This window comes from Cryptomeria japonica, chromosome 2 (assembly GCF_030272615.1).
Source record: "Cryptomeria japonica chromosome 2, Sugi_1.0, whole genome shotgun sequence".
Classification (NCBI taxonomy): Eukaryota; Viridiplantae; Streptophyta; class Pinopsida; order Cupressales; family Cupressaceae; genus Cryptomeria; species Cryptomeria japonica.
Window position 1 is genome coordinate 167,048,266 of NC_081406.1, and position 8,390 is coordinate 167,056,655.

Consider the following 8,390-nt stretch of genomic DNA (forward strand, 5'->3'; position numbering starts at 1 on the left):
TTCAAGGATCATCATTTACAAATTATTATGATAGAGTAGGGCCACACACATCAAAAGCTCTTCATCATTCAACATCTCTTCTCTCACATTTCATTCAAATATTCTCATTCAGTCCTTGTTCGTGCTTTAGAAATTGGAGCATCAAATGCAATGTTGAATGTTCTCCTGTTAAAAAAAAATAAAAAATTATACTATTATTGATTTCAGCTTCAACTTCTCAGCCACATGTAAAAATATTAACTTTTAGATTATTGAATTTAGCTGGATATTCTCAATCTTCTGGAAAAAATCTCAACTTTTATATTATTGATAATTCCTCTCAACCTGGTGAAAGAAATATCAACTTAAGTTATATTATTGATTTCAGCTTCTACCTTTTGTCTTATGGAAAAAATACTTATTGAATTCACTTTTAGATTATTGAATTTAGTTTAAGCTTTTCAGTCTTGCTCATTTTCTATACCAATAAAGAGAACAAAGACAATCCATGCATCTTTTACTTTCCATGAAACTTCCTCCAACATTTTTACATTTAAGTAAATGCATTTCTATTGTTTTCTACTCTAAACTAACAATATGCTCATAAGCACAGATTAACCAAGATAAGTTTTAGCAATGGTGAAAAGCATCGATCTCATCATAATTAGAATTTAGGATTTGTAAGGATCTTTCAAAGTCTAAATCTTTGCAAATATTATCCTGTATGCCCATAAACACAGATTAACCAGGATAAGTTTTAGCAATGGTGGAAAGCATCAATTTATTTAACACCACATTAATATATAGAATCTAATTTCATTGAATGTTACCAGCCATCTTGGAGCTTCTGGGATTAAAAAAAGCCCAAGAACCAATAAACTACAGGGAACTGCACCTGCATAGCCATAAAATACTGGAAAGATGAGCATTATTTAGCAACCACACAATGAAATTTTGATAAATTGATTTGAATTAAACCTTATCCTCTCTTACATATAATTTCCACCAATATACCTGCAATTGCAAGATGCCTCCAGGAAATGAACATTCCCAATAGATATGCCACGAATATACCAATCGTTATGGAAAGCTGTTTCACAAGTAGTCTCTTAGTTTGTAACAACTTCGACTTTGCAAATGAAAATCAATGACCATATTTTACATTTAAGGACAGTTTAAAGGTTGAGTTTTCAGTAAATGCTGGTGACGAGCAAGTCCTTACCATGTTGACTGTACCAAGACCTCCACGCAAGTGCTTAGGAGCTATCTCAGCAATATACACAGGCACCTGAAAAGATCATAACATACAACGCAGAAAATTATATGAATGTCTAGGCCATTTTTCTTCCTGATTACTCCAAAGAGTAATCCCTATTATTAGTCATCAAATTTTTTTATTGGCTAATGTTCATGTGAAGAAAAGAAGTGCTATATAGGAAAATAAAATAATCTGACCAATACAGACAAATGTCTGGCATAAGGAATTTATATTGTTTTGAGTTCTTGATAAGGTATCTAATATTTTGATCTCAAAAGTAAAGTTGACAAGGAATTCAGTTTTTAATGCATCTAGAAAGACCACCTCTCAATTTATGTTTTCTATGAAGGAAAGCTTTTTAAGTATACACCGAACACTGCTGTGGCAGATGATAATTTTCCATTTTTTGTCAGAAATAATTCAGTGGCTTTTTAATTAGAATTGATTTTGGCAAACGTGTCTCTCTATGTGAATAATAAGAATTAAAACTGGAAATTATAAATTATAAATCTGATAATGGAGAGGAAAACATTTAATAACAGGAACTTGAATTTATTGTAAAGGGTTTTGATAAATCAATGAACTTACAGTGAATGATATGATCCCTACTCCCAAGCCTGTCAATGACCTACCTATATAAAGAAATGAAGAATCTTGCATCCGGAAAGAAATAATGAAATTAGAATACTTAGTATATTCTTTTCATGTGCAAGTTACAGAAGTTCTGATACTGAACTTAAAAACATGCATGTCATAATTCTAGGACCATTTTTTTGTAGGCAATGTTTATATGATGTAGGGTTCGTTAATCGAAGAACTACAACTTGCCTTTGCCAAACAAATGACTATCCACCCTAGAATATTGGGTATTGAGGCTACTACCAGTGCCTGTGTATGTAAAAAGAAATCTCTTAAAAAGATCAGAACTCGTACAAGGGACATCTTACATCAATTAAGATTGAAAGGAATAAATTAATTCATATATATCAACTTATATTTCCCTTCAACAATACAAACTCCTAAGAACATACCCCTTTTCTTCCAATATAATCAGCAAGTAGCCATTTGACCACGGCCCCAATCATTGCCCCAACATTGGACAGTGATCCAAATAAAGAAAACTGTGTGAAAGTGAGCAGCCAATTCATCAACAACGGCAAGCTTGACATCTGCAATTCTAGTAGAGAGAGGCACATACAATGCTCCAAGAGTAATGCAACATACCTCAGAAATGGTCAGATTGAGATCATTCATTATACTACTCTCAGTCGGTGATGAATAGCCAGTCTGCAACAAGATGACTAATATCACTTTTCTTTGTTGTTCCCCTTCCAAATATATAAGAACAATAAGTCATTTGTGAAATTTGTGCTAACTTTTGCACACAAGTTTTCCAACAATTACATTGGATATAATTTCAATCATTGGAAATTTTCTATATATTTCTTTTAAATAGTTCATATTGTAGCATCATATAACAGTTTACATGAAAAATATTTAACTATACTCTATCCTAGTAATGCTTTGAACTTGTAAGCTAAATGTTATTCTCATTGTACACTTTTCTTGTTGCAGCTCAAAAAATAGAGGTACATTTCATCTGTCATGTCATATGTCAAGCTTGTTTTCAGACGCAAGGGAAACAAGTATCTTATTTAAGAACTAGGAAGGTCCCTCACATCCAGTTTTAGTAATGTGCACTAGAGTTACCTAGCTATTTTTGTCACAGAGATCTTCAAAAATTGTCACTTATAGAGGACAAGGCTAAGGTTGATGGGTTTTATCATATTACTCATTAATACCATCTTGTGGCCTTAGTTTGGAAAAAGAAACAAATTGAATGTTTGGTCATACTTGGAGATCCATAAAGCCCCTTTCATGCTTCTAGAGTAGGACATTGTATATATTGCCTACCGGGGCACTCTTTGACAAGAAATCCACAAGACTTAAAACGTGAAAGCACCTCATCATCAATTCCTTCCCTGACAGAATACATATATAGATTAGTCTCAAATGATAAAAGAGATTTATTTGGTATGACCCAAAAGTGGAGAGAACTGAAATATTCTAATTTAGCAGTAGCTCTTTGTACAGCTGAGACATAAAGGACTTGATTAAAGCACAATATTGGATTATTGAAATCTAAATCTGCACATGATGAATTGTTCAGCAAGTGTAGCTTAAGAAACACTTTAAAGTGAGGAGCCCAATTCAGTTTGTGCTCCAATAGATGTCATATTCTCTGTTTGAGGATGATGTGAAGAAACATATGTTAGTTCTACCATTCAGACTAAAGTTGTTTTTGTTCTGTTTCGCCATAAGATAGCTGTCTTCAGGTGTCAAGCACTGAAATGATCTCCTAGGCTTACTGGATTGATTAATTCACATTTCACTCTTCCTTCACTGCCCTATATGGTCTCTTTCGGCAAGTTGTCAAGTGCCCTGCATCCCTCACTGACATTGCTAGCAAAAAGGACTTGTCAGGCCTAAGCCAATTTTAGTTGACAGGTGCTCCTCTCTATACTTGTTCCAAATCTCATGATTTGGCTCATATTGCCATTTTTTCAATTTTTTCCATTGAATATTTGACCTTAGATGGTAAGAGAATCGACAATAAATTCTAACTAGTAGCAGTAAAGATTATGTTAGCTGAGAGCCTGAGACCATTACCTAAAGAATGTAATCACTCTTGATGACCATACAAACATTAACAACTCTTTATTTTTCCTATGCAATGTAACTAAAACACTCCTTTCTTTTTTTATCATTGTTGACAGTACTCTTAAGTTGTATTCACCTATTCTGATCATTTGTAGACACTACATTATTATTTTGCTTTCAATCTCAAATCATACTCCTCCATTTGGACTACATCTTCTGCACTCACTTAAATGATAAAGCACTTCCATGGCATTGGCCAGTATTGAACTTAAGAGATCCATCTCCATAAAATAAATCTTTAATAGGTTCAGGGAAATCATATATCGGGTGGAGATGATGAGTGTAGATCTAATTAGTCCATATGTATTTTACTAAATACTAAACCAGTCTCTAGTTACTTTCATACTCATTTTTAATTTAACAATTTTCATGGTTACTTCAGGACCCGGACTAGGCTAAAAATCCCTTAGCTCCCTCTCTTACATTATATTACTTCCTAAATCTGCGCACTCTGTAGATTGTCCTTCCTTCATTCGAGGGCATGAATAGCAATTATTTAATGAAATTTTGGTACAACTCTTTAAGATATATTTTGTTTTCTATATTTTTTCATTTTTAAATTCATATCAGGCAACTAATCATGTAGGAGAGTTATTAATTTAGATATCTTAAATATTTTACAGATTTTAAACTTAATCCTAACCCTAATTATATTATCATTACCTTCCCAATTACAATTACAATTACAATTAGTGTTAAACAAGTCTTGCTTTAACAAGTGTTTGTTTAAGGCTAGAGTTAAATTAGGGCTAGGGCTAGGGCTAGGGAATTAGGGTTATGGTTATGGTTATGGATCTATGATAAAAAGTTGAAATAAGGTAATGATTATGGTTAAAAGAGGGTGCATTTAAGGTTATAGTGCAATTAGATATAAATATAAATAATTGTGAATATATACAATGTTTTTTTTTTTATAAAGTGTTCAAGAAGAACGTAAAATATAATTATAAGAATAATATAAACATATAATGATATAATAATAAAAATATAATCAACAACAATAATATGATAGTTAAAATATCACTATATAGTAATATAGTAATAATATATTAACATTATTAACAATATAAGATTAATAGTAACAATATTATTATATAAATTACAATATGATAATACATGATGATTAATGACAATAATAAAGTATTTTTCTATTATGTGTAATTAGAGATAATAAAATTCAAATATTAATTAATTAAATTTTTGATATCTTAACCATTTCAAACATTATTATTTTTAAATTAAAAATAGATAAATTGAACAATATGTTCCATGAAAATGTTGATAGTTTTAATTTGATTAAAATTTAATTAATTATATTAGTGAAGAGAATTTATTTATTTTATTATATGAAAAATGAAGAAAATTTATACAATAGTTTTAATAGTGAAAGAATAGAAGAATAATTAGAAATAAATTTTAAGTGAAATTAAACTCAATGTAAAATCAAATTTAATGTATATTATATAGTATTGATTGAGTTTTTTTAATAATTATCATTAAAATAGAAAATAAAAATTTGATAAATACAAATATTTGTTTATTTTTAAGAAATTTAAAATTTTAAAAGAATTGAGAATTTACTTTTTACATTTTTAATAGGTTTTATTTTAATTTTTAACTTTTTAAATTTGGTTTTATTTGTAAGTTTTAATGTAAGAGTTAATATTTTAGCATTAACATTTCTAATATAGTTTAATTTTATTTAATTAGGTTCAACTTTCTATTAGTTATAATTTTCTAAAATTGAATTTATCTTTCAACTATTGAGTTTACAAATTGCAAAATGATGCCAATAACACTATAATTTTTTACTAATTCACTATTATTTTAGTTTAATATCAAAATATATCAATTCGCAATGCAATATCAAACTACTAATCTCACCTAATCTTAACTCTAAATACATATCCTAACACTATTCCTAACTCTAAATACATATGTAACACTATTAGCAGGAACTTGATGCTTTGCGTCCTTGTTAAAAAAGGACAATTTTTAATGATTTAAAAAATTAACCATTGTTTACTGTCCTTTGATCTCTCATTTCAATGCACATACTCAATTATCAAAACAATATCTCTTATTGTTTATATGGCACCATTATCAAATGTCCTATGCACAAATTGAAGTGGTGTCGTTTTATTTGTGTCGGTGATAATAATTTGCTGTGTTTCTTCCATCCTCCACCATTGAAATGGAAGCACAGACTTGTACAGCTCACATCGCGTCCTTTCAAGAAAAAGCATGACCATTTCGATAAAAAACAGAAGTTAATGCTTTCTGAAGTGGAGAACCACTTGAAGTGAGAAGAATACATCAAGGTGGGCCAACATGCAACAGGCTCTCCAAGTTGTCTTGGGTTTGTATTATACCCAGAGTTCATTGTTCAATCTCTTTATGTTGGAGGGTCTTAGTCAAAACATGTTTGTTTGTCTGATAACCATCACCATGGGTCCTTCCAGTTCAGAAAGTAAACAAAACGAGTGTTTTCATCACTGAATGAATGACCCATCCAAATCACAGCAGAGGAAGTTGCCGTGTGAATTGCAGACACGGCAAGAGTTTTGAATTCAAAGTGCATGTTTTACAGATACAAAAACATTACAAAAGAGGCCTTCTAGTGAACACTAATGATTGAAGTGATCAAATTCTAATTACTATCATTATGATTTGATAAAAGGATAAGTTTTGGAATTGATTTTAAAATCTATATATTTTTAGAATACTATATTGAAAAGAAAAAGTACTAAGACTATAATTCCGAGACATCTTTAAAAGATTTATATGTGAAAAAGAGAACAAGTTCTAGATTAATCTATTAAAAATTATTTTAAAAGTTAGTATCTATTTATAAGTTTTTGCATGTTTTATATGTGGGAGCTATTTGAATTAGGTTTTTTTTTATAAATAATATATTTTTATATTAATTTATTAAAAAAATATAATATATTATAGTTTAAAGAAAAAGATGGGTGAAATAGCATCAAGCTTTAAAATATCAATGTAAGAAATATTAAACATATAAAGTAGTTAAACTAATATGCAATTGGTGCAATTACAATGAGTAGAGGAGGTGGAGCTCTATCAAAGGAATGACCCCAGCAATCTTGGAGGTTTTGGGCATCATGGATCGGATCTCAACCCGTAAGGGTACTATCATTCTCTCTATCTTTATCTTTTTTCTTAATTAGAGGGAATTGTTTATACAAGAGAGATAGCAAGAGCCAGGGAAAGGTACTTGCCAAAAGGAAACTAGGTAGCGTCATACAACTTCCTACACTTATCTATACAAGATGGTGAATGCAAAAAAATTCTAAATCCTTTAACACTTACAAATTCAAATGCACATCTAATTAAAACATAAGAAAGTATTCAAACAAAAGAAACACATAATGTAGCATATTTGTGGGAAAACCCTTTTGGGGAAACGCCACACTCCAACAATAGTTGTACAATACAATCTCAGAGCTATGCTCTTTAGGAGTCTTCACACTATTACAACGTTCTAGAATAATTTTGGCAACATAATGACATCTCTCAAAAAATTCAAACTGTCATTTAAAATGAGCTAAGGCACCACATATTTATAGAGCTCAACACATGAGTGGAAAGTGCTCAAGGTTTCCAAAACCAACTTCAACGCCTAAGAGGTAAGTTGTGTCAAATATAACAAATTGTCATTCCCATGACACATTGCACATAACAACTTTCCAAAGAACTAACACGTATCACATCCAAAATGGTCATCTTGCCCAATGCAATGCATGTTCAACATAGAAATTGTCATAACCAAGAATAGGCACCTTCCTTATTGCAAAATAGTAACTACCAAGGATTTGCAAGACGACATGTTGAATCTCTCCAACACCAAGTTCATATACTTGTTGTGGCTTAACCAAGGATTTTTGCTAGCTCTATCTCTTATGACATCCATCCCCAGGATATACCTTGCTGCACCTAAATCTTTCTAATTATCAAATTGTGCTGACAATTGAAACTTCAAATCTAAAATCATTTTGTCATTCCTAAAACATAGCATATCATTTACATACAATGCAATTATGAGAATGCGATCATTTTTAGTTTTAAATTACATGCAATGGTCATATTTAGATCTCTAAAAAATCTCAAACTCAACACATAGGTGCCAATTTTTTGGTAGCATGTCCCAAGAGATTCAAACCATAAAAAGATTTCTTCAACTTGTGTATTGGATGTTCTTTACCTTCAACCATGAAATACTCTGGTTGTGAAATGTAAATCTTTTCCTCCAAGTCACTATGAAGGAACATTATCTTCACATCCATCTACTCAATCACTAAATCATATGTTGTTGCAAGTGATAACAAAAAAGAATGGATGTCAACTTCCTTATAGGAGAGAAAATCTCACCAAAGTGAATTCCCTTCTTTTGAGAATACCCCTTTGAGAC

General features: G+C 30.7%; 1 long non-coding RNA gene across 1 annotated transcript; it reads right to left on the minus strand.

The window, feature by feature from the left end:
• Positions 1 to 731: 731 nt before the first annotated feature.
• Positions 732 to 1,887, minus strand: LOC131065918 (uncharacterized). Its single transcript, XR_009111525.2, has 4 exons — positions 1,826 to 1,887; positions 1,202 to 1,267; positions 994 to 1,069; positions 732 to 874 (listed from the first exon to the last, which is right to left on the minus strand). It is a non-coding gene; the product is annotated as an uncharacterized LOC131065918 (long non-coding RNA).
• Between the last annotated feature and the right edge of the window lie 6,503 nt (positions 1,888 to 8,390).